The 26,862-nt window shown below is 44.8% G+C and overlaps 1 long non-coding RNA gene across 1 annotated transcript in view; it reads right to left on the bottom strand.

Annotated features, from left to right (window-relative positions):
- Positions 1 to 26,862, bottom strand: part of LOC135276653 (uncharacterized) — a 255,398-nt gene that overhangs the window by 104,281 nt on the left and 124,255 nt on the right. The window contains exon 2 of the long non-coding RNA XR_010344189.1: positions 1,124 to 1,258. This is a non-coding gene — a long non-coding RNA (uncharacterized LOC135276653). The remainder of the gene's footprint in view (positions 1 to 1,123; positions 1,259 to 26,862) is intronic.

The following is a 26,862-nucleotide window of genomic DNA, read 5'->3' as shown; positions in this document are numbered from 1 at the left end:
CTAAGAGCCATGTGGTCACTGGCCAATGGGAAACCACAATAGTGCCTCCCAGACCCGGCTCTTAACAGCCCCACTGCGCAGCTGAGAGGGCCTCAGAAACATGCATTGACTCTCCCGGACGTGAGCCTCTGTGTGCCACTTCTGCCCTCCTCTGCCTTGTCTGGCCCTGACTGTCTGCCTAGGGACCTGCAGTCTATCTGGCCCTCCATAAAGCTCTTTTCAATTCTGTATAAAACAGAAGGAAAGTAAAATTGGGGCCCAAATGAAACAGAGCTACTCAGGCTGGTAGCCAAGAAGCATTCCAAGCTCCTTAAGGTATTTTCCTTTTCACTGGCCTCTTAGGATTCAGGTTTGCCAAGGCTCAGAAGCAAGAGCCCAGGAGTGAATATTGCACAGAACAGCCGTGAACCAGGCCTCCTTCTGAGAATGCAAAAGCCTTTTACACAGGATTTCTTGAGGTCAGCCCAAGCCCAGGCTCCCCACCCTCCCAGAATGCCTCAGCTAGCTGGCAAAACATTGTAAGTGGAAAGAGAGATTTGTCCGGAGTCAAAAACCATTTCACACAATAGCAAGACACACCCTGGGTGGAAATCACAGCTACAGAAACTGTGTCCTTCCTTCAGTCTTCATCTCGGTGCATCTGTGACCAGAAACATGGCCTGTGTAAATTCACATCTTGTTCAATTTTAGATTCATAGTCTTCTCTATTCAAATACTTTACACTTGTGAGACACGTTATGTGGAAGTGATTTAAACTTGTCTTTTAACATGGCCAGTAACCATCTTCTACATTTTGTTCAGTCATTAATTTGATTATCTTCACTAAAAGAAATGCCAGTAATTTGAGGGTTTTCAGCATAAAGTGCCTTGAGGTCCTCCAGACATTGAGGAAGCAGAGGTGTCGCTGTTATTATTCTGAGCTGATAGGAAACACATCACGGATTGGATGCCTGGAATTTGCCACTGCCTGCCCGGCACGCAGATAGAGCAGGTGTTGGCTATAATTGCCTCTAGACTTCCTGCCATGGTCAGCTGAAAGTCAAACCTGTAAATGCTGCCTGACTGCAATAGAACTGAAGTCCACAGACATTTTTGCATCACTGCCTGGTGAAAATATACTGACCTGGTAGGATGAGGCGGAGAGGGACACGTTCGGAGCAGATGCGGCTGGAAGAGCAACCAACAAGCTGTCAGTCTTCACCGCCTTTTCTTGTCTTCCTTTCTTTTTTTTCTTCTATGGCCAAAAGAGATGACAGACCTGTAAGAAAATGGATTTCGTCATTTCCGGAAGAAGCTTTTTCTTTGATCTGTCCGAGAGCAGGTCAGTAGAAGGTGTTTGTGTTAACCTGGATCCTCACCATGTATATTTCCTGAGCTTCTACATGGCAGTTCCATGTTTTAAAGTTCCCTTTGCTGTGGCAGCACAACTCCACACCAGACAGTCACCCTTCTTCCTGAGAGCCGCTGTGATCTCACTCATAAGTGGGAGCGGAACAATGAGAACACATGGACACAGGGAGGGGAACATCACACACTGGGGCCTGTTGGGGGGTGGGGGGCAAGAGGAGGGACAGCATTAAGACAAATACCTAGGCTCAAGGTGTTTTCAGCAGATCTGAGGGAGGACTAAAACAGATGCTCACACTTTGCTTTTCTGCATCACCACTATTCACAGGCTCCCAGGAGCTCCTGTGATCGGTAGAGAGATCATTCAAGTGGCTTCTACCTGGTACCCAAACCCCTGAAGCCTTCAAACCCAGCCCCTCTAATCTCCCATCTTCCTGGGCATCCTCCCTGGACAACCTGGTCCAGAATGGCCTCCCTCCTCTAGAGGCCCCTGGGATGAGGATCCACGCCTTCTATTCCAGAGCATTCTTGACTTCAGGTCAGGTCCTATTTAACAAACATTTGTCTAGGGAGCAGCCCTAGCCCGTAAGTGTGTGAATCACAGAGTAGAAGTGTGGACCCCGCTCACTGTCCCCTCTGACCCTAGGCCTGGGTAAGACTGGGCTCCCCAAAAGCAATATAAGTGCACCAGGAACATTCTGTGGTGTTCCTGGGAGAAGTAGGAAGGAGGATGGAGAGAGAGAATCAAGTAGGGGCGTGATTCAAGTCCCATTCTTGCTGGCACCTGCAGTGCAACTCCCAGTGTGAGCTGCACACCTTGGAGCTTGTCCCAACTTGAATCAAAGCAATGAGACTTAGGTATTGCTGTGGGCCAAGATGGAGAGACATGAACCCTCTGGATTATCACTCTCAGCTTTCTGCATCCATGAGCAAAGCCCAGAGGCAGATCACTGAGGAGAGACACAGCATGGCATTAGGTGCTGAAGAACACAGATGCTGTGGAGTGGTCCTGGGTGGGAGGGGGTGGGCAGAGCAACCACCAGCTTCAGGGCCACCTTTATGGGTCAGCCTTCTCCCAGCCACACAAGGCGCTCCAGAGAGCCAGAAACCAGAACTTTCATTTCCTTTGTGAGTCTACCAGGTGCTCACAGAACCAGGATGAGAGAGGCATTGTTTAAAAAAATGAACACTTACATAGCATTTACCATATGCCAGGCAATGTTCCAAGCATACAAGCATTAATTAATCACTTAGCTTCTCAATGTCTCAATTACTTCATGGGTAAAGTAAAGCTAATAATAATGGCTACTTCATAGGCTTACAGGGATGCTCAATAGCCCACTTCAGGTTACAGAGACAATCTGCTAAGATTTGAACCCGGGCAGGCCAGCTCTGAATCTAAATGCTTAACCAAACCATTAAAATGAGTGCTGGCTCATAGGACCAGACAGATCCAGGTGCAAGTCCCAGTTTATATCAATAAAACTGCATGTCATCCACAATGGTTGAACTAATTTACACTCCCTCCAACGGTGTAAAAGCATTCCTATTTCTCCACAGCCTCACCAGCATGCTGTTTCCTGACTTTTTAATAATCACCATTCTAACTGGTGTGAGGCAATTCCTTAAGGATTTAGAACCAGAAATACCATTTGACTCAGCAATCCCATTACTGGGTATATACCCAAAGGGTTATAAATCATTCTACCATAAAGACACATGCACACGTATGTTTATTTCGCACTATTTACAGTAGCAAAGACTTGGAACCAACCCAAACTCCCATTAATGATAGAGTGGGTAAAGAAAATGTGGCACATATACACCATGGAGCCATAAAAAAGAATGAGCTCATGTCCTTTGCAGGCCATGGATGAAGCTGGAAGCCATCATTCTCAGCAAATTGACACAAGAACAGAAAACCAAACACCGCATGTTCTCACTCATAAGTGCGTGTTGAACAATGAGAACACATGGATATAGGGAGGGGGACATCACACACCGAGGCCTGTCAGGGGGTGGAGGGCAAGAGGAGGGAGAGCATTAAGAAAAATATCTAATGCATGTGGGGTTTAAAACCTAGATGACAGGTTGATAGGGGCAGCAAACCACCATGGCACACGTATACCTATATAACAAACTTGCATGTACTGAACATGTATTCCAGAACTTAAAGTAAAATAAAAATTAAAAAATTAAAAAAAAACTACATGTCATCTCTGAGCCTTCACTTTCCTATCTTTAAAATGGGCTTTTCTGTAAAAACAAGCCACTAATACCTGTATCTGTGTAAGAAATGTCCAGCCGGTGCTGAGGCCTTCCTAGGAACTCAAGAACTCTCAGGGACCACTACAAAATCCTCCGTAAAATTGACTGCTTGCAATCTTTGATACAACAATACCTGTCCCCAGTAACTTCCAGGGGCAGATGTGTTATGTGTGTGCATATGAAAAAACTAAAATCCAGGCCACCCAGTACATTCATATGGTATTACCCAGGTCTACACCCCCAGGGACAGTCAGCCATGCCTGGAGACTTTCTGGGTTGTCACTGCTGAGGGAGGTGTGCTGCTGGCATCTCATGGGTAGAGACCAGGGATACTGCTAAACACCCTACAATACACAGGACAGCCCATTCTGTACTCTTTCTTTCCAACACAACAATGATAAAAGCAGCTGCCAACACACATATTCAAGGCACAGGTCTGAGTATATTGTAAAGATGATCTCTAATACCTCTCTCTGAGGAAGGATCTCCTATCAGCCCCTGTATAGTTAGGGAGACGAGACTTAAAGAGGCTGAGTGATTTGTCCAGGATCACACAGTAGATGGGGGAGCCTGGATTTGAATCATTGTCATGCAGAGTCCAGGACGTACACACTTCACCTTATACATTGTTCAAGAAACTTTCCTAAGTTTGAGCACAAATTACGAGGCAGAAAATGAAAAAGCAGGTAACCTGGTAGTTCTAGCAACTGATTTACTTCCACAAAAGATTCTTTGGTTCTAGGAAGCTTTATCTCTGTGTTAATGATGGCAGTATATTAAATTATGGGCTAAGTGTGGTATCAATTTGTAAAATAACTTATGAAATCTAAGCTTTACTTTTTCTCATAGTTATTAATGGTTGGGTCAGACTCTCTTGGGAGTCCCTCAATTGGAAGGAAGATTGACCAAAACATATACACAGGACTTCAACCAAACCCATGTGAATTCAAAGGGAAGGCAGATTTATTATCTTTCGCTCCCCAGAGGTGGAGGTAGCCAGCTTTTCTGTTCATCACTGGGGAGGATATTGAACACGATTCTTTACACATGGGGAAAAAAATAGTTGATTCTGAGAACAACAACTTTGGTGAAAAGGGCTTTTGGTTGGAACAGCACACACATAGCCAAGAAGCAGGTCATCCACCCTGGAACGTCATCCTCGGTCTCCAGCTCTGAAACTCTGATCACCTTGGGGAGTGTACCGGCAATGACCAACAGACCAGGACATTTTGCTGCAAATCTACTAATGTTCCCTAAAGGGTGACCTCTAGTGCTCAAGGTGATCCCACCACAGGGCTGCAGGCTGCCACTCTGCAAACAGAATAACTACATTAGTCAAAGCTAGTGGAAACATGAAAGCCTGCCATTAAAAGAAACACATGCTGGACTGGTTCTCCTGGAATTAGCCATTTGGACTCTCCTCAGGAATCATTAACTGGACATTTTGCCTGACTTTGTGCAGGTTTGGTTATTCTTTGGAAAAAACAATCTTTTTTTTTTTTTAACAATAGAAAACTACAAAGCACTGTACAAAGAGGACTTTGGGCACCATCAGCTCCTCTCTAAACCCCTATGATGAGATTATTACTCAGAATAGCCTAGGCTATTCCACAGTAAAAATTTACGCTGAAATCCCAGTGGCTAAAAAAATCTAAAAGTTGATTTCTTGCTAATGCAAATTATGATTCTGGCCAGACAATTCTGCAGGGCAGTCATCCTCCATGCAGTGACTCAAGGATCCAGGCACCTCCACACTTGGGGTGTCACCATATCAAAAGTTGGCTTCCAGGTCACCACAGCAAGAAAGAACAAAATTGGGAGTTGTGGATCGCTTCCTAAATACTTTGACACTTTTGCTTATAGCCTATTTGTCATACGTAGTCATAGAACACCCCAAGTGCAAGGAGACTGAGAAATATATAGACAGCACATGGGAAATACCTCTATCATCATTTATTTGTGTTACACACACTCCAATTATGCTTTTAGTTCTCTTACAATGTACAGTATTGTTGACTGTAGTCACCCTGTTGCACTATCAAATCTAGATCTTATTTATTTAACCTAACCACATTTTTACCCATTAATCTCCCTCATATGTAGATGAGCAGCCTGATGAATGGGGCCTATTCCAAATATTTTTTCCCACCAACCCAAAACTTAGATTCAGAAACTAGTGCTGATTTTTAGAGAATTTTAGGTGATACTTTGGTAAAACTTATTGAAACTACACTTCTCCTAATCACATTATGTCATTTTCTATAATCTTGTAACTCTAAGATCAAATTTAAGATAGGAAATATATTTATGCCCCATATCCATTAGCAACAAGATCATTAAATCTCTTTAGGCACTATTATTTAGAAAAAAGAAAAAAAAAACCTGTCCAATTATTTTCAGCAGGAAAAAATTTACAGAGCTTACAGCCTAGCATTTAATCACTTTTCTTTTTTGCATTGGTGAATCATTTTGAGCTTATGATAATTTCAAAATAAATATTTTTTAAAGCCTCAGGGCATTCATTGTATAATGATCATTTGAAAGATTTTTTGGTTATGGTGTTCTGAAATGAATAAAAAGGCTGTTCATAGCAACACTTTCTATATTAAAAACATGAAATTGCTCATTAAGTGGTACAAGTCAATTTCTTTCATCAGCCTAACTGCCCATTTTAGCGAAGATTCCATCTCTGAATTAAGCAAATGGCTATACATTTCGAAGTCAATAGCTATATTCTGTTTCCTCTAACATGAACATCTCAGACAACTCAGTGTTGTCAGCCTCTTTATTATGCCTCTCTCTGAAAAGTCTGAAGAGAGTGTTTTGTTGTTATTGTTGCCATTGTGTGTTTTGTACTTTTGCTTTTCTTAAGGCAATATGTTTGTGTGTTAGCTATGGTCCGGCTGGTCATGATATTTCTAAAAAGTATGTTGAGGCTGAGTAGCCCATTAAACAATAAATGTAAAGTGCTCACATTTCTGTTGGTCTGTTTGGAATTTCCATAAGGAGAGTTATTTTTTTCTGTAATAAAACCAGAAGTCGAATGTAATAAACAATAGTTGGTCTGTGGGAGTTTGTGGCTAATCTGAGTATGGAACAGCCTGTGGACTTTGTTTATTGCCTTTTTCCAACCAAATCCTTGAAACTAGAGGTTGGGAGGAAGGTGTAGAGTTGAGGGGCGTTGGGCTGGGTGGAAGAAATGACCTTGCAGATCATTTTGAATTCTGTAATGCATGCAAAAGTAATGAGAATGAGATAGCTGAAGTTTCAATTCTTTAGAGAGAGATTTAAATTCATTTGTCCATTACAGGAAGAAAAAAAAAATGCCATTATTAATTTAGGCAATTGGAGAACTCTGAAAGCAATATTTAGTACTTTTTTTTAAAAAGCCTGTCCTGGGAGTTCAGCCCACAGCCTAGGAAATCTTAATTTTTATAGTATTTCAAATGAAGAAAGGTCATTTCTTAGATGTGCTTGACAGAAGATTGTAATTTTAAACTGGTAATTTTAATGAGAAGTGAGGTTTCCATAAAAAGGGAATGAACTTTTGAGGAAGTAAAATTAGAGTGCATGTTCTGTCCACCATGGCATTTCCAAACAGATCAGTGATCCCAACGTTGCCACCTGCTCTGCCACGCTTTCCCGAAAAACGCCAATTCTTCGGTACCTACATCTGCTTCTCCTGCCTTCTCAATGCACCAAACAAGACCTCAGACCTTTTTCCTGCGATGTCTGATCCAGGTGCTGTTTCTCTGCTCTGACTGCTAAACAGAGAGAACATTGCATTTTGATCTTCCCGGATTTATGGCAGAGATGGGGCAGTCAGCCTGGGAGGGCACCCAGTGGAGTGAGCCCACAGTATGGGGGGGTGAGTGCCTCCTGAGGAATCCTGCCCCCTCTGCAGTCCATGTTTTCTGGCAGATCCAAGAGGTCACTTAAGGAGTTTTGAACAACCTGTACTATAACATCCAGATGAGGGTGCCTCAGCCTCATCTGCACTTGTCCCATTGTTACCTAACCAAACGGAGTCACTTTGCCTGTGTGCAATGGAGAGCCAAATAACTGACACACTGGATTTTTGCAGGAAAAAAAAAATGCCAATCGATTGGCAACGAGACAGGAGGAAACCCTCAAAGCTGACTCCCTGAGCTGGGGGCTGAGTGGGGTTTTATAAGCATAGGGTAGTAAGGTGTGATCTGATTGGATCTTGCACTGAGGTGATGCTGGGAGGCATAATCTGACCGATCCCACCGGATGATGCCAGGTTGAATCCTGGATGTGGTTGAATCCTGGATCCCGTCACATGGCATCCACTTTTATTTTTTTATTTTATTTTATTTTATTTAAGAAGAAAAAAAGGAAGAAAGAAAGAGAAAGAAAAAAAAAGAATGAAGAAGAGGAAGAAAAAGGAAGAGAAAGAGGGAGAGAGAACGGGAGTATTGCTTTATTGCCCAGGATAGAATGCAGTCTAAAAATGGGAATTGAAAACCTCTTTTATGCCAATAATTGTGCTTAACAATGGAGACAGGAAGGAATAAGGGAAGAAAATAACAAACAAGCAGCCAACCAATATTTCATTTAAACCTATGAAATGCTATGCAATTATTGAGGAGTGATTTACTTCCAATTATGTAGTCACTTTTGGAATACGTGTGATATGGTACTGATAAGAATGTATGTTTTGTGTATTTGAAGTGGAGAGTTCTATAAATGTTTATTAAGTTTAGTTGTTCCAGGTCTGAATTCAAGTCCTGGATATCCTTGTTAATTTTCTATCTCGTCGATCAGTCTAATATTGACAATGTGATGTTACAGTCTCCCACTATTATTGTGTGGGAGGCTAAGTCTCTTTATAAGTCATTAAGAACTTGTCTTATGTATCTGAGTGCTCCTGTATTAGGTACTTGTATATATAGGATCATTAGCTCTTCTTGTTGCATTGATCCTTTTACCATTATGTAATGTCCTTCTTTGCCTCTTTTGATCTTTGTTGCTTTAAAGTCTATTTTATCAGAGGTGAGAATTGCAACTCCTGCTTTTTATTTATTTATTTATGTTTGCTCTCTGTTTGGTTGGTAAATCTTCTTCTGTCCCTTTGTTTTGAGTCTTTGTGTATCGTTTCATGTGAGACGGGTCTGGATACAGCGTACCAGTGGGTTTTGGCTTTTTATCCAGTTAGTAATACATATGAGTTTAATACTGCCATTTGATGCTAGCTGGATATATTTTTGGAAAGGTTGATACTGGTTGCTCCTTTATATGTATAGTGCTTCTTTCAGAAGCTTCTGCAAGGCAGGCCTGGTGATGGTGAAATCTCTAAGTACTTGCTTGTTTGCAAAGATTTTATTTTTCCTTCGCTTTTGAAGCTCAGTTTGGCTGGATATGAAATTCTGGGTTGAAAGTTCTTTTCTTTAAGGATGTTGAATATTGGCCCCCACTCTTTTCTGTCTTGTAGGGTTTCTGCTGAGAGATCTGCTGTAAGTCTGATAGGCTTCCCTTTGTGGGTAACCTGACCTTTCTCTCTGGCTGCTCTTAGTATTTTCTCCTTAATTTCAACCCTAATGAATCTGACGATTATGTGCCTTGGGGTTGGTCTTCTTGAGGAATATCTTTGTAGTGTTCTCTGTATTACCTGGAGTTGAATATTGTCCTGTCTTACTAGGTTGGGAAAATTTTCCTGAATAATCTCCTAAAGAGTATTTTCCAATTTGGATTCATTCTCTTCGTCACATTCAGGTACACCTATCAAACGTAGATTAGGTCTTTTCACATAGTCCCATATTTCTTGGAGACTTTGCTCATTCTTTTTTATCCTTTTTTCTCTAATCTTGACTTCTCGTTTTATTTCGTTAAGTTGGTCTTCGAACTCTGATATCCTTTCTTCTGCTTGATCAATTCGACTGTTAAAACTTGTGCATACTTTGCTAAGTTCTCGTGTTGTGTTTTTCAGCTCCATTAATTCACCTATATTCCTCTCCAAATTGTCTATTCTCGTTAGCATTTCGTCAAACCTTTTTTCAAAGTTCTTAGTTTCTTTGCATTGGGTTAGAACAAGTTATTTTAATTCACAGAAGTTTCTTATCATCCACCTTCTGAAGCCTACTTCTGTTAATGGAACGCACTCATTCTCCATCAGGCCTTGTTCCGTTGCTGATGAGGAACTGTTATCCCCTGTAGAGGGAGAGGCATTCTGATTTTGGGTATTCTCAACCTTTTTACACTGGTTTCTTCCATCATTGTAAATTTATCCACCTGTCGACTTTGTGATTTCCGACTTTCAAATTAGGTTTCTGAGTGGACGTCCAACTTGTTGATTCCCAGCGCCGAAATCTGAGCAATCCACTGTGCCGGCCAAAACAGCGGTGTTAAGATTGATGGTACTTTTCTGCCCGGGAGTCAGCCAAAAGGGGACTCAGTCCCGCTCACTCTGCACCAAGAACTGCCACGCTGAGGTGCCAGCAAAACTGCCGTGCCAGCCACAAGAGTCGCGCTGGTGACCCGTGGGGCTCCTCCACTGAGAATCTCCTGGTCCGTGAGCAGCAAAAATTCATCTGAATATGTGGCGTCCTCTAGTTCTCTGCACTTTCACTGGGAGCTACAATCCCGAGCTGCTAGTGGTCAGCCATCCTGGATCTCTCTCCGGCATCCACTTTTAAATGTGGTTTCACTCCTCAGTTTGAGCACCTGGGGCTGCCCATGGTTGCGCATTTGATTCATCTGGGCATGCTCCAGTGATGTGACCTTTGACCTGCAGATCCATGGCAACTGAACAACTCACAACCTCGTTACATGAAAAGTTGAGTCACACGGGTCTGGTGCAGTTACACATCCCCACCGGATCTGGTTTTACTGACTGTGGGGCAGCATGGGCATTCAGTTTTTTTAAGCTCCTCAGGTGATTCTAACACGCAGCAGGGGCTGAGAGCCACAGAGTTAGTTTCTGAGAAGGAATAAATATCAGCAAAGAAAGAGAGACAGGAAAGACCTTGGCAGCAGCCTGTTGAGTAAGGGGTGAGGCGGCACCAGGCCAGGTTGGAGGATGAGCACAATGAGGACCCACAGGGCCTATCGACTGTGTTAGGATAAACATCAAATCCTGGAAAGCCCTGGGAAGTCAAAGAAGGGTGACAGCACAGAGTGATGTGTCAGCTCTTCGTTGCCGTATTTCTGGTGCTACAATAAAAGTTTATTGAACATGTGCACTCAGGTGGGAATCAGAGGCTCAAGAGAAAAGCCAAGACCACCTGGCAGCTGAGCCTTGCCTAACGAAATTTATTGAGTCTCCCTCCAGCTAACTAAGGGGTCAGATGCCACTCATTTCTGCTTGGGAACAGTCATTTGCTTTAACTCTCAGCCTCTTGTGCAACCATCCTGCCTTCCCCTCAGTGTCCTCCTTCCCACCACAGTAAGTCATTCCGGAGTGCTATGCTCCACTTAAAAATAAACAAACACCTTCTGTCTCCAGCCTGGCACAGTTTCAGCTTATTTAGCATTCTAACATATGTCGTCTGTTTTCCCAAACAATCTAACATGGGCAAAGCATGATGGGGTTGATAATTTTGGCAAATGAGAAACAGCCTGCCATCAGCACAGACATAATGGCATTTGATTTGCTGTCCATAGATCCCATTGTGTGTTCGCTCCTCTCATCCTTGGACGATAAACACAGAAAAAGACTGCAAGATTTCCAGCCCTGGCTCTGAGGCAGAGAATAGGGTCTGGAGGCAGGGAAACTAAGACTGTTTCAAGCCCGACTTCCTAGAACTAGATTGAAAGGAAAACCCTAACTTTCCACCCAAAGCAACAAAAGGACCAGAGGCTACTCCCTTTGATGTTTTCTATAGTGCAGATGGGAAATTGGCTGTTCTGCAACAAATCAGACTGATTACAGGTCAAATCTTCATTTGCAACTTTGTAACTTCACTCCAGCCTCTGAATGGTTGCTGTCCACAGCCAATCAGACTGACTGCTTATCTTCATTTGCACAGAAGTATAACTTTGTAACTTCACCCTAGCTTCTGATTGGTTGCTTTGTGCAACAAATCAGTAGTTTGCACAGGAAAAAAAAAAGTGTGACCTTTGTAACTTCACTTCAGCCTCTGGTTGGCTGCTGTCCACAGCCAATCAGAGTGATTGGGGGCCACCACTTCACTTACATGAGGTGAGCATGAAGTGGCCAATAGGACACTCCTAGCAGGTATTTGGCCCCAAGAAGATTCTGTATCCAGGCCCTTGAGCCACTGCTCAGGTCCTGTCCCACACCGTGGGCTGTACTTTTGTCTTTCCTGTTTTTGCTCTTTTGTTGCTTCATTCTTTCTTTGCTTTGCTGGGCGTTTGGTTTAAGTCTTTGTTCAAAATGCCAAGAACCTGGACAACTGGCAGTCATGAGCCTCTACCAGTGACAGCTCTTCCAGAAAGTCAATATGATTGAAACATCATTTGCCTTCAAGCATCCTATTCATTTGGCAAGCACGGAGTGGAAGCCAACCATGTGAGAGACATATTGGCTCTGGCGTGAAAATGTAGCAACAGTCTCTGCTATCGAGGAGAAGACAGGTTCACGAGCAAGACCAGATTACGGAGCACAGTGAGTCAGATCACAGCTCACAGGAGGAACAAGAAGGAAACTCACAAGACGATACATGGCCAATCCCACACTCAGAGATGAGGCAAAGCTCCACCAGTATTTTAGTCCATGCAGGCTGCTTTATAAAAGAATATCTGAGACTGGGTAATTTATAAAGAAAAGAGGTTGATTTGGCTCACAGCTCTGCAGGCTGCACAAAAAGCACTGCACCAGGATCTGCTTTTGGGGAGGTCTCAGGCTGCATCCACTCACGGCCTGAGGGGAAGAGGAGCTGGTGTATGCAGAAATCACATGGTGAGAGAGGAAGCAAAAGAGAGGAGGGAGGCACCAGGCTTTTTCTTTGTAATCCTCTACATTTATTAATCAAAAATAATTTCAACTTTTATTTTAGACTAAGTGGGTACAAGGACAGGTTGTTTTAATATGGATATTTGCATGAGGCTGAGGTGTGGGGTATGGATGGCAGATCACTGAGGCAGACTTTTTAACAACCAGTTCTAGGGGGAATTAATACTGTGAGAAGTCACTTATCATAGGAGGACATTGCCAAGCCACTCATGAGGGATTCACCCCATGGCTCAAACACCTTTCATTAGGTCCCACCTCTAACAATGAGAATTGAATTTCACCATGAGGTTTGCAGGGTCAAATATTCAAATACCAGCAACCGGGGTGAAGTGGAAGAAGTTACTGCTGCTCCCAGTCAAGCCCAGAATTTCTGTCCCATGCAGACCAAGCATTTTCACACAGATCTTTCTAAGTCCTTAGGTCATTACAGGAGTAACATTCCCTCCGGCTGAAAGGAGACACCAGAGGGAAGTCCCTCGGCCTTTTGCACAACTGGTCATCCAGGAGCTCTGTCCCGTTTTTTCTGAGAGGGGCTGAGCTGAAGCCTAAGGCTCAGGCTTCTGGGGAGCAGTACCACCCAGCCGGTCCTCCCTGGGGACCCCAGAATCCACAGCGACTCAGGCCCCTGTACAACCTGGAGCTTGCACACCTACATTTTTCCATTCATTTGTCTGTTCACTGGGTCAATCCTTCAACAAACATTTACTCAGCCATCACTGCTCACCAGGCACAGGATAAAAGCAACACACAGGACCAGAGTATAGACCTTAGAGACCTGTCAGTCTACAGTGCAAGTTTCTACCAGGGATATGGGAGCCCAGATGTTGAAAAGGGCCTTGGGGATGCTTCATAGAGATGACAAATGGAATACCTTTACATTTCCAGACAGGCCTGCGCCAAGGCCACATCTGCAGACCTTCCCCGAAGTGGGCAAGCCAAGCTGCCCACCTTGGCTCCATGCCTGACTCTGGCCTCTCCGCGGGAGGCTTCCCCCTTGGACTCAACCCTGAGTCCTGGGAACCACTAGAGGAAGAGTAACAGGAGGCCCAGGGATGGCCACATGCAGCCTGTTTTTCCCACCTCATGACTTTTCCCAGCTGTGGGTCCATGCACTATATTGCCTCAAATCCCATATGGGCTTGAAGCCCCCTTAATGCTCACCAGTTAATGATTTCTTTTACTCTTTCAGAAATTAAATATGGACATAAAACTCATCACTGTTAACTGTTGTCCTCAAGAAAGTCCCATGTTTCTCAGAATAAATTTTACATTATCAAAAATGGACCATATAATGCTTGCAAAGTACCTTGAGAAGTCTCTGGTCTACCATGGTGCCAGCTCTTTGCTGCAAGTTGGCACTAAGGAATGAAGAAGGAACTGGAAAATAGGCAGGAGCAGAACCAGGCAGAAGCCAAGAGGACAAGCTGTTTGGAGGGGAATGTTGGGGGTCTGAAAAAAGTTCTTCACCCCCTGCTTTTCTTCTTCCTTTCTCAATATTCAGTCTCCTTAAGGAGCAGTAAGAGGCCTAAGTGAATAAAACCAGGAATAGTGACTGCAGACTACAAGGAGTCTCTAGCCCCAAACTAGAAAGCAAGAGAAGGACTTTAAGAGAGAGAAAAAATAACATTACCACGGCATCAACTGTCAGGATCTCAGCTTGGCTTTTGTATATTACTTCATTTAAAACCCACAACGATGCTAAGGAATGCATTACCATCTGCATTCGCCTAAGGAGGAGCTATAGCTCAGAGAGAATAAGTAACATATTCCAAAGTCACAAACTGGATGGGTTCTGACTCCAAAGCCATTCTCTTTTCAATATAGTCACTGCCTCCCTTGAAGGGGCAAGAACAGTGCACGGGAGTCGTTTGTGCATTCAGCAGATATTTGCTGAGAGTCAAGCTACTGTGCTAGTGGAGGGATACAAAAATGATTAAAACCCTGGATTAGCACACGGAATTCTAAAATTTTGGAAGGCAGCCTTGATGCCTACTGAACTAACTGCATGGATTGGGATCCATGGACTGGCACCCCTCCTTCTGCTCCTGCCCATCCGCCCCAAGCCTGGGTGGTCTCCATCAGCACAGTGGCATCCAAAGAGCAGATGCTGGTGCTCCTGTGCAAGTCACCTCTACCAGAAGCAGTATTTCCCAAAGCACAGTTATCAGAAGATGGGGCTGTGTGTTTTAGACTAAGAGGGTTCTCTGGTCCCAGGTGTTCGGGAGGCCTGCAGGATGAAGTCATCATTAGAGGATCACAGTGCATGCTAAAGCACAAGAGGGTCCACGCCCACCAGGCTGGAGCTGCCTCACTCACTCAGGTCTGAGGGCTTTGCTGCTCTCCACAGAATGAAAGCTTTCAGCCAAGCAGGTGGCTCACACTTGTGATCCTAGCGCTTTGGGAGGCCCAGGTGGGAGGACGGCTTGAGGCCAGGAGTTTAAGACCAGCCTGGGGAACATAGCAAGATCCCATCACTAAAAAAATTTTGTTAAAATTAGCAGGGTACAGTTGCACATGCTTTTAGTCCCAGCTACCCATGAGGGCTGAGGTGGGAGGATCACTTGAGCCCAAAAAGTTGAGGCTGCAGTGATCTATGATTGAAGCACTGCACTCCAGCCTGGGTGACAGAGCAAGACCCTTTCTCTAAAAAGAAAACCAAAAGAACAAAGGCTTTCAGACTCTTTTGGACCACAGTAAGGAATAGATTTTACACTGCAACTCTCTACAGATACCACACACATACACACTTACAGATGAAGCCAAAGGTCAGTCAAACAATACTTGCCTTTACTACGTGGGATGCACTGAATAGCTTCTATTTGGTTTTCTTATAATACTGGGTCATGACCATCTAAATCAATTTCATGGCTTCACAGTTTGGAAAACACCCACCTAGAATATAAGAAGCCACTTGAGCTGATTGCTAGATAAACTAGTCCCACTCTGAATAAGAGGGTTGGAAACCTGACATGAGACTATGAATCAGGAGCCTCAAATCCCAGCGACACTGCTTCTGGGCCAGTGGCTCCTCCTTCCTGAGTGAATGTGAAAACCTAATGGTATCATTTCTTTCTTTCTTTCCTTTCCTTTTCTTTTTTCTTTCTTTTCTTTCTTTCTTTTCTTCTTTCTTTCTCTTTCTTTCTTCCCTCTCTCTCTCTCTTTCTCCTTCTCTCCTTTCTTTTCTTCTTTCTTTCTGACAGGGTCTCACTTTGTTGCCCAGGCCAGAGTATAGTGGTACAATCTTGGCTCACTGCAACCTCTGCCTTCCAGGTTCAAGCGATTCTCATGCCTCAGTCTCCTGAGTAGTTGGGTTTACAGGTGTGCACCACCATACCTGGCTATGATGATGCCACTGTACTCCAGCCTGGGTGACAGAGCAAACCTGTCTCAATAAATAAATAATTAGGAAGAGCCTCAGGGTTGGCACTACAAGGTGTAGACATGGATCAGGCTGAGCTCTGGCCTCAGGGAGCTCCCAGAATTGTGTGAAGACAAAAGCTGTGGCATAAAGGACTGTTGAACAGAACATGGAGTGAAGGGTCCTAAGGGAAAGGGCCCCTGACATCTGGAAACTCTCCTGACACTCACAGTGAGACCATGTTCTTGTGCTAGACACACCTGATCTCACAGAACACCAACATCAGGCGAGGTCACTGGACAAAAACAAAATCACTGTGCAACCCTCCGAAAACCCACCACTCTTGGTAAAAATGAGTGACTGCTACTTCTTTACCAATTACAGTCTTGTCCTCACGTTAGTCTGCCCTCCCTGTCAATAACATTTATGGAGATACTGAATCATAACATTGGTCTTGCTTTCTGTCAGTATTCAATCCATGGCAAACATCACCTTCTTACACCCTCCTCAAAATTACCCAACCAAAGCCCAGACTCTAATTTCATCAATATCGTCTTCCTGAGATATCCCGCTGATTTTTGTGGAGTGCATCCTCCCTCAGCAAATCAAGTAATAAACCCAGCTGGTCAACTGTGGGTATGTTCCTGGGGGTCTGTGATGGGAAGATGCTGACACTCAGAAATGAGGGAATTCAGAACATGTTGCCCCCAGATCTGTGGCTGTAGAATACTGACCATTTCAAGTTAAAAGCAGATAAGAAAATAGCAGATGCAAGACCACTCTGATCTGTTTCTTAAAAGCAACAAATAATTCCCATGTGAAGAAGGCACTCCCTGTACCAGAAGCAAAGCCCCACTCCCATCGAGGATGGGGAACTGAGGTCAAGCAAAATCTGCACACTCAAACCTTATTAGACTCACCCTTATCTTCCTGGCCACTTCTCCACCCAACTAACCATGTTAGCCCAAGCCCCTCTGCCTTGTCACATTTTCATAATGCACTACCCTTTGTCCAATTCACCATGTAAGTGTTCACTCTAGCTGCCATTCTTGGTCTTCATTTCCGTATGAAGATTCCTGTGTCATATAAAACTTGTGTTAAATAAATGCGTATGTTCTTCTCTTGTTCATCTGTCTTATGTCAATGTAACTCGCAGGTGCAGCCAAAAACCCCTATGAGGGAACAGGTAAAGTTGTGCCTCCCGTCCAACACCAAGGATCCAGGGCAGGTTCATGGAGGGCTGGGATATGGGGATGAGCAGAGGCAATAGCCCTGTGCTTCTGTGTAGTGGAGGAACCCAGGAAAGCCACTGAAGGCAAAGGTCCCAGGCCTGCTCTGCTCTGCACGGGAAAACAGAGGGCTTACCCAAACACCGTAACAGATAAGACAAAGACCTTGCAGAGTCCAGAATTTACACCAGAAAAGTTTATTTTAAGCAAACAGAATGTGACAAAACTATTTTAAAAGAAATCATCCATCTGGGCATAGTGGCTCATGTCTGTAATTACAACACTTGAGGAGGCTGAGGCAGGACGATTGTTTGAGGCTAGAAGTTCAAGACCAGCTGGGCAGCATAGTAAGACCCAATCTTTATAAAAAATTTTTTTAAATTAGCCAGCTTGCTGGTACATAGTCTCAGCTACTTGGGAGGCTGAAGTTGGAGGATCGCTTGAGCCCAGGAGGTTAAGACTTCAGTGAGCCAAGACTGTACCACTGCATTCCAGCCTGGGTGACAGAGCAAAACTGTCTCAAAAAAAAAAAAAAAAAAAGATAAAGAGAGAGGGAGAGAGACAGACAGAGAACAGAACAGAAACAAGAAAAGAAGTAAAAGAAATCCATCTGGAAGCTCTGTGTGGGATTAATTGAAAGAGATAAATACTGGTGGCTGGGAGACCAATGAGCAGGCTGTGAGAAGGAAGTGCATTAAAGAAAGAAAGAGAGGGAGAGGGAGAGGGAGATGGGGAATGAATGAATGAAAGAAAGAAAGAAAAAGAAAGAAAGAAGTAGAGAGAAGGAAAGAAAGAGAAAGGAAGGAAGGAAAGGAAAGGAAAAAGGAAAGAAAGAAAAAAAAGAAAGAAGCCCATCTAGTAGCTCAGTGTGGGATTAATTGAAAGAGACAAATACTGGTGCGGCTGGGAGCCCAATGAGGAGGGTGTGAGAAGGAAGTGCATTGGGATGCTAAGAGACTACTCCATGTTCCTGCTTGGAACGTGGAGTCTTCCTCTCCTTTATTCTTTGCAAACTCAACATGTTCCTTTGAAGCAAAAGAGAAGGAACCTAAGCAGCTCCGGTTGTCCAAGCTGCTTGCTGGTCCCAAAATGCAAGCTGCCTGTCTCCTTGCTCCTGGCCAAAAAGCACCAAGAGGAAAGCATCGGAGAGCAGATGATTCGGCTCCTCAGAGAAACACTAGACACAGATGGCAGAAGAGAATACTAACTCAGAGTTTGTGGAATGGATTCTTCTTCAGTCATACAAGATGCATGTCTAATTAATGGAAATGACTTTGGAGCAAATGCCTTTGGTTTCATGAGGGGAAAATATTTGGTATGAGGCATTTGTCCAAATGTATTTCCTCCAAAGAACCTTGAAAAGGAAGAAACACAGAATGCAAGCTAAGTGTGAGTGGTAACTGATTTCTAGCTTGGAATGTTTTATTAACAATACCTGGTTCATCCGCTGTTTGGGAGAGAAATTTTTAATTCCAACTGGTACCTCATCAGTCCTAAGAAGGCTCACTGAACACCTTACTTAGCACCTATGTAAAGTGGCTCAAGCTTGGAGTACAAAAGGCTAAATGGTAATTTGGAAGCGCGCTGGGCTTCTTCCTGTCCTGCCTAGACTAAGATGTCTGCTGAGTTTCATGAATGTTGCATGCCACGTATAATTACACTAGACCATCACACCTCACCCGAGCCCCGCACCGGATGATGAACGGGCTGTGGCAGGCTCTGTCTCCATCGTCATGTGGAATTATTCAGCACCTAGACTGTATTCCACTTCTCTTTGGGCCCGTAAACATACATATTTATCAAAAAAGCCTTTGCAATTCTGACACCATCTCCTTTAAGACACTATCCTATTTGTAGGTAATCAGCACCTCATGAATATTAGATTTCTGCCTTAATTTTGCTAGCATGGCTTTCCTCTTGGCAGGGAAAGGTCAGGACTCAGTCAGGTGAATGTTGCTAAGAACAAAAAAAAAGCAGAGCAAACTCCTGCTCTGGTCAGGAGGATGCTTGGTGGATGGACGGGTCTCCTCCCAACTTTTCTTCCTCTCTCTTCTAGGTTCCCAGCACTCCCCTGCCCTGCCCCACCCAGCCTTCCTGTCTCATTGTCCAGAGATACCTGCATGGTTAAATGGCTCATCACTGAATAAAAGCAAAGAAGCATCAAAAGCGTAAGTACCTATATGTCAAAAGAACTCAGAAACAGATGATGGGAGAGTCACCAGGAGAGGGCTGAGCCTTGCACCGTGATCATGAGTGGAGACACATCTTCCTGCCCCTATCTACAGCTCAGAAGGACTAGCCTCACATCCCAGTCCAGTCCAGGCTCCTCAAGACTCCAGGCCCACGGAGAGGTGGCACTGATGGTGAGACAGCCGGGAGGACGGTTTCTACAGTAACCCACAGAGTGCTCAGAACTCATTCCTCAAATCAGCCACTTTCAAATCAGAAACTAGAAAGAGGGAGATGAAATCAAAACTAAACTAATGTTCTGTTAATGACATTGCTGGACCCTGGGAGGCAGTCCCTGGGCTGGGCAGTATCTCAGTAAGGTATAGGGGCTAGGTTGTGCCCTGACACACCTGTGAGGCCTCGACCCCAGCCCCTGAACCTTCTCTTCAGACAGCTAGCCTTTAATTCATTCAGCTATCACTAAATGAGCACCTACAATATGCCAGACATGCGGCTAAGCACTAAAAGTGCAAAGACAAACTGGACAGTGTCTAAACTTTTTAAATCCATTCATTCATCATATACGAAGATTTGAATGCGGGCTCAAAGAGAAGGGTCCCTAAAATGGGAGAGTGGAGGAACAGTGGGAGTGTTGATGGGCTTCAGGCACGTACTGGTCTCTACTAGGTAACAGATATTGCTGGCTGGATTTAAGGCAAAGGGCTAAACAGATGTGGTCAATATCCATTCATAAAGCACAGTTCACTAGGTGGACATAAGTATTTTGTGTTTATTTGTTTAATGATCAATTATAAATTGAATAAGTACTAGAGAAGAAAGACAGTGAGTTTTGTAGCAAGAAAAGTAAGAAACACCAAATCTAGCCTGGGATCTTTGGTGAGGCTGCTCTGAGGAGGTGAGCTGAAGTGAGGAGTAAGGGATCCGGTAAGGGCCTGGAAAAAACATTCCAGACAGCAGGGGCAACCAGGGGAGAAGACCCTGACTTAGGAAGCACTGAACGCATTCAAAGTGGCACTGCCATCCCAGCACTTTGGGAGGCCAAGGTGGGTGGATGGCCTGAGGTCAGGAGTTTAAGACCAGCCTGGCCAACATGGTGAAAGCCTGTCTCTACTAAAAATACAAAAATGTGCTGGGTGTAGTGGTGCACACCTGTAATCCCAGCTACTCAGGAGGCTGAGGCAGGAGAATCACTTCAACCCAGGAGGCGGAGGTTGCAGTGAGCTGAGAACACGCCACTGCACTCCAGCCTGGGCAACAAGAGTGAAACTCTATCTCTAAAAACAGAACAAAACAAAACACACAAAGTGGCACCACCAGAAGGCCAGGGGACTGGGGCGAGTGATAAGGGAGAGAGAGGCAGAAGATGGGGTGGGAAGTCATGGGGCCGGCGCAGGGGCTTTCCTTGGGGTCCCAGGACCCCACCAAGTGTTCCATAAATAGAATCTAGTGAGTCTGTGAATACGGATAAAAAATTACTATTTTGTGCTCACCAACCTCAAGCTGAAATTGAGCATCTCCCTAATAGTATTAGTAGTACCCAGGAACTTGTCATCGATATGAGCCATGGAGGTTTCTACATCACAGCAGATTTTTTGCAGATATCATGCTGTATTGTTTATACTGATCACTACATTGAAATTATGATGCCCATCAGACCTACTGCTATAATGTATTACTAAAAAAGCAAATCTGTAATTATATTACATTTTAAGGTTAATAATTATATTTCAATATAATTTATTTTCTTTGTAAATACTGTGTATTTTACTACATGCATTTAAAAAATTGTTCAGAAAAGGGGTCCATTGGCTTTGCTCAAAGTCATTCATGGTACAATAGAGCTAAGGACCTCCAGCTAAAGCTCCCTGGAGGAGCTTACAGTCTTGAGGGGAAGGCAATTTGGGGCCAGAATGAGCTGAACTATGAATGGGGCAGTGCCAGGGGCTCTGGGAAGACAGAGGAGGCAATCCTTGCATCACCTGGGATGGGTGTCAGTCACGTCCACAGGGGTGGTTAGAGGCATCTTCTCAGAGCGGATCCCACTCCTGCCACCAGCCAAAGGCGGGCACAGCACAGGGAAAGCCACCAAGCCAGACCCTGTCCAGCTGTTGTGACCTGGGCAGCTTCATCTCAGGAGGGGTGAGAGCAGCCTTCCCCAACCCTCTGCATCCCATCACTGTGGAGACCAGGGTGGAGTCCAGACAGACATAAGACAGTACTCTGTCTGTTATTTAATTACTCATATTCTCCCTTCTTCTCTTGTTCATTTACTCTCTCTTCTCTCTCATTCCCACTGTCTCTCCTCTTTGATTTTTTTCTCCGCCTCTTTTTCCCCCTCACCCACTTCCTCCCATCTCTGTTCACTTCTGCATTTTTCCTCTGCATTTATTCCACAGTCCTTCACTTCTAACCTGCCACAGAACCCTGGAACATTAAGAACTGGGTGGGAGCCCACAAACCTGAGAGTTAAAGCTCTCTCTGCCCTATTTTTAAGGTGAGAAAAACAGGCTTGGAGAGTGGAGAACCACACCCCATCTCTAGATGTGCCTAGTACGCCCTATTCCTAGCCCTGTGCTTTGCCCCTGTGCCTGGAGAGGGTCTCAGCATGGCGCAAGCCTCAAAGGCAGAGCTGGAAGGGCCTCGGCTTGCCTCCCCCTGGCAGCCCTCAGCAGTGTCGATGGGATGGGGGGTAAGCACCCTCTTATTCATCCAGAATCCCTGCCTTGCCCGCAGTAGAGCTGATTCCCAAGCAGACAGAGAAGACAATGACAGCGGGGAGTGGGGATGGGGCGACACTAATCCCTGTAGAGCCTGCCTGGGATGGGGAGGGCTGAGGCTGGGGGGTGACTTCCCAGGGCAAAGCTGGTGCCCCAGCCCCACCCTCCCTCCCTCCTCTGTGCTTCTGAAGCATTTCACACACGGGCTCATCAGCACCGCAGCACTATCTGGTAGCTGCTGATTTAATTTGTCTTGTTGGAGCACGAGGCCTGGGAAAGACCAGGCACTTGGTAAATTTTAGTTGAGGAAAGTGAAACTGGCTGTTGAAACATTTCTGAAGTGACAGAGTGAAGGGAGAAAGTGGCATAATTCACATCACACACCAAAGCAAATGTCTAATGTGCTTTCTTTTCCTCCCAAGTCAGGAGAGGAGCAACAAAATGAGAAAACGGAAATGTCCAAGTGTCTCCTCGCTTATGGCTGCCGGAGAGTGGGCTGAGCATGATGGGCCAATCTTCATGAGATCACATAAGTGAGTCTCTGGCCAGGCCAGGGGAGGGAAACAGCCAAGGGCCCTGCTAAATTTATATATATATATATATATTTATCAAGATTTGAATGGGGGCCCAAAGAGAAGGGACCCTAAAATGGGAGAGTGGAGGAACAGTGGGAGCGTTGAAGGGCCACCAAGCAAGAGCACTGGGGGGCTGCACACAGACCTTTTCCAGCACTCCTCATAATGGGAAACCCCCCACCCCCATCTTCCCAAAGTCCTAAGAGAAAGGGCACTTTGGGGTGAGCTGCTGTCCATGGGAAGCAGGCAAAGGCCCGTAAGGTGCTTGCCTGAGTTGTGGTTGGAGTCAGAGGCGGGGTTGAGAGGATGCAGGACAGGCACAAGAGGTGCTGGACAAGGACAGAATGTGTGAGTTATGAGTCAAAATGACTGGAACACTCTCCTGACTCATTGCACCACCTCCTCCACTGCTCACACATTGAATGAGATGGGATCTCCCAAGAGAAGTCAGAGCCCCTGGGGCCCAGGTGTGGCTGAGGGGAAGGGGGCACCCAGCAGTCTGCCCTGACTAGCTGTCCGTCTAGGCCCCTAGCTCTGGGGGCAGAGCTCACTGCAGCCTGAGGTCAGACTGGGTGAGGATACCATGCTAAGTGAGATAAGTCAGGTGCAGGAAATACCGCATGATCTCATTGAGATGTGGAGTCACCTGAGATGTGAAGTCTGAAAAAGGAGAAAAGGAACAGGAAGAAGAAGAGGAGGAGGAGGAAGAGAAGAAGAACAAGAGGAACAAGAAGAAGGAGGAAGAGGAGGGGGGAAGAGGAAGAGGGGAGGAGGAAGAGGGGGAGGATGAGGAGAAGGAGGAAGGGGAGGGGGAGGGGGAAGGAAAGGGGGAGAAGAGAAGGAGAAGAAGAAAAAAGAATAGAAGCAGCACCAGGCACAGTGGCTCACACCTGTAATCCCAGCACTTTGGCAGGCTGAGGCGTTTGGATCACATGGTGAGGAGTTGGAGACCAGCCTGGCTAATATGGTGAAACCCCATCTCAATTAAAAATGAAAAAATTAGCCGGGCATGGTGGCGGGCGCCTGTAGTCCCAGCTACTCTGAAGGCTTAGGCAGGAGAATCGCTCGAACCCAAGAGACGGAGGTTGCAGTGAGCTGAGATTGCGCCACTGCACTCCAGCCTGGGGAACAGAACGAGACTCTGTCAAAAAAAAAAACCAAAAAAAAAAACCAAAAAAAAAAAAGAAGAAGAAGGAGAAAGAAAAGGGAAGAAGAAGAAAGAAACAAGAATAGAAGAAAGGTGGCTCACAGGGGTGGGGAGGGTGAGGAAATGGTGAGGAAGTGTAGGTCAAAGGGTACAAACTTGCAGTTATGCAGGATGAGTAAGTCTAGAGATCTAATGTACAGCAAGAGGACTACAGTTAGAATACTGTAGAGTATATTGAAAATTTACTAAAAGAGTCAATTTTAGGTGCTGTTAGTGTGCACACTCAAGGAAAACATAGGAGTTGGATATGTGACATTGCTCATCTGTAAATAATCACTTCACTATAAATAGGTCTATCAAAACATCTTGTTGTGCATTTTAAATTTACACAATTAAAAAAAGAAAAAAGCTGGCTGGACCAGGACTCAGGGCCACTGCTTTCCACTAGGGGTGCTGTTTGATGTCTGCAAACACCATTCACAGCCTCCTCACCCAAATATTTCAGAAACCAATTTCCAAGAACACAAACCCCCTACCTGTCTGGCTGCAGTGTTGGGAAATATCTTGTTTCATTGCAAATGAGTTTTACATCTCCTCGGAGCTCTGAACTTAGCCATCATGCACAGTCTCCTAGTTGGGTCAATGTCCCAGGGTGGAATTTCCTGACCTTGTCACCGGTTCTTGGCTCCGCGCCTTGGAGGAATTCACTACTGTTGGAACTCCCAGCATCTGGTTCTGGCCTCTCCTCTCAACCAAGGGAGAAACAAGACAGGAGGTAGGGCTGCAGGAAACTGCTGTGCTGGGAGAAGCAGGTGCCCTTGCATGGCTTCTGCAAACCCCCAGATCCCTGTTTTCCCATTGGTGAAAAAACCAGAAGCAGACCAATCACCTAACAGGCTTGCTCAGTGGCTATTTTGACAAAACAAAACACAGGTTAGGAGATGTTACCTAAAATGTACAGGAGCCCATTGGTTTGGACAGAGTTCCTGGCTGTGCATCCAGCCTGCGGTCACCCAGCTCTCCGGGCTCTGATGTGCAGGCGCAGCCCCTTAATGGGAAAGTGCCACCCAGGTTGGACATGTTTTTAAAAGCTGATTATTAATGAGCTGGAAAGGAAAGGAATAGAAGCCATTATGCTCACTCTAAGAAAGCATCTCTGATGCATGGATCATTTACTATTGATTATTGAAACCAATGTTATAGTGCATGTCCTATGGCTGGTTTTAAAACCTCTATATTGTTGGAGTTTGGGATTTATTTTGAAGCACTATAATAAGCAGCACATGACAATTACTTCCCTCAGTCCTCCCTGTAATCAAGATAAATTATCCTGCTATTGATGTAAATGGGATATGAAAATCTATAGCGTTCTCCTGAGAAGAATAAACCCTACATTATGCTCACCTGATTTAAATTTTGCAGCAAAACCATTTTGGGGTCAATCAAAAATACATTCCCCCAAACTTTTATTGCCATCCATCCTGAGTCACCTCCAGAAATAATTAGCAAACAATACCAGTGAGGAAGCACTTAACCTATGGGTGCCTGCACTGCTGTTATTATATTTGCCTTATAGAGCCTTGATGCCCACAGACCTACAGCATCCTTTACAGTCACAGGTGTCTTATCATAAATGTATTTCCATGGGATACATATGTATTTACAACTTCTTTTCCCCATTGCTAAACAACCTCTTATGAAAATTCAAAGTACAGTTAATTATATATGAGTTTTTTATAAACATAATTGTGTGAGGCCGAGGCAGGTGGATCACCTGAGGTCAGGAGTTCGAGACCAGTCTGGCCAACATGGTGAAACCCCGTTTCTACTAAAAATACAAAGATTAGCTTGGCGTGGTGGTGCACGTCTGTAATCCCAGCTACTCAGGAGGCTGAGGCAGGAGAATCTCTTGAAACTGGGAGGTGGAGGTTGCAGTGAGCTGAGATAGCACCACTGCAACTCCAGCTTAGGAGACAGAGCGTAACTCTGTCTCAAAAAAATAATAAAAATAAAAATAAATAAACACCATTTACATTACTTCTCCTTCTCTGATTTTTGCCTCTTCTATCAAATGCTTGCCTTTTGAGCCAGCTTTCTGTAGCGGCTTTTCTTCTGGCAGAAAAGGGGCTGTCCTGAGTAGCTCTGTACTCAAGGTTTTTGTCTTTCTTTGATTTACTGTGTTCTTCTTGTCCCTGAAAGCCCATACTTTAATCATTCGGTGGGGATTCCACAGCCTTCTTTCCTGGGAACTCCTTACAGTGCAGAACCCTTCTGGCAGTCGTAACGTTTTTTTGTTTTCTGTTTTTATGCACCTAACCTCTCTTTCTGAATTTGTTATTTAATATATTGTTCTTTATTCAGCATCTTTACTATAAAACCTTATTATCTATAGCAAGACAAGCATAAAATCCTCTCTGAGCCATGTCTTTTCAAGCTACTTTATCTCAGCCTTAATTCTCCTAATCTTACCTGTTTAAATGAGGAGAGAGGCAAAGAGGAAGAGAAGCAGGAGGAAGAAGATGAAGAGGAGGGGAGAAGGAGAGAGTCACAGTGACAATCATTTGACTATCACTGACTGTTAGGATTATGAGTGAGTCTATTTTATGGTTTATTTTATTTTTTTGGCATTTTACAGGCTGTCTACAATGAACTTACATACTTTATGCCATTGCCCTAGAAAGCGGAGTCTATGACAAAAGCTTACAAGCTAAAGCTTTCTTGGAGGTGCAGTCCCAAAGAAGCAAGAGTGAGGAAGAAAGAGGAGGGCAGAGAAAAAGCAAAACCAAATACTGGGTGGTGCAATTCCAAGCTGGTCACAGGCTCACAAGGAAACACAGCTGACTGGTCAATCACTTAGGACCCTGTCAGAGAGGTCACAAGGAGCTGTGAGCCACAGTCAGCCAGGAGGGTCAGGATGGCACTGACTGTCTCAGCCTCTCTTGGGGAAAGTCTGGCACTGACTCCCCACACTGGCATACCACATGGCTCCATTGGAAAAGCCAGGATGGGAGGGGACCTTGCCCAGCCATGCCCAGGTGCAACCATTCCTCCTGTCACTCAGCACCACACATGGGGGCTCTTGGTCTGCAGAGTTGG

The sequence above is a fragment of the Aotus nancymaae genome, unplaced genomic scaffold, assembly GCF_030222135.1.
Source record: "Aotus nancymaae isolate 86718 unplaced genomic scaffold, 86718_ANA_hifiasm-v0.15.2.pri h1tg000028l, whole genome shotgun sequence".
Lineage (NCBI taxonomy): Eukaryota > Metazoa > Chordata > Mammalia > Primates > Aotidae > Aotus > Aotus nancymaae.
Note: the sequence above shows the minus strand (reverse complement) of the source record. Positions and strands in the feature narration are given on the sequence as shown.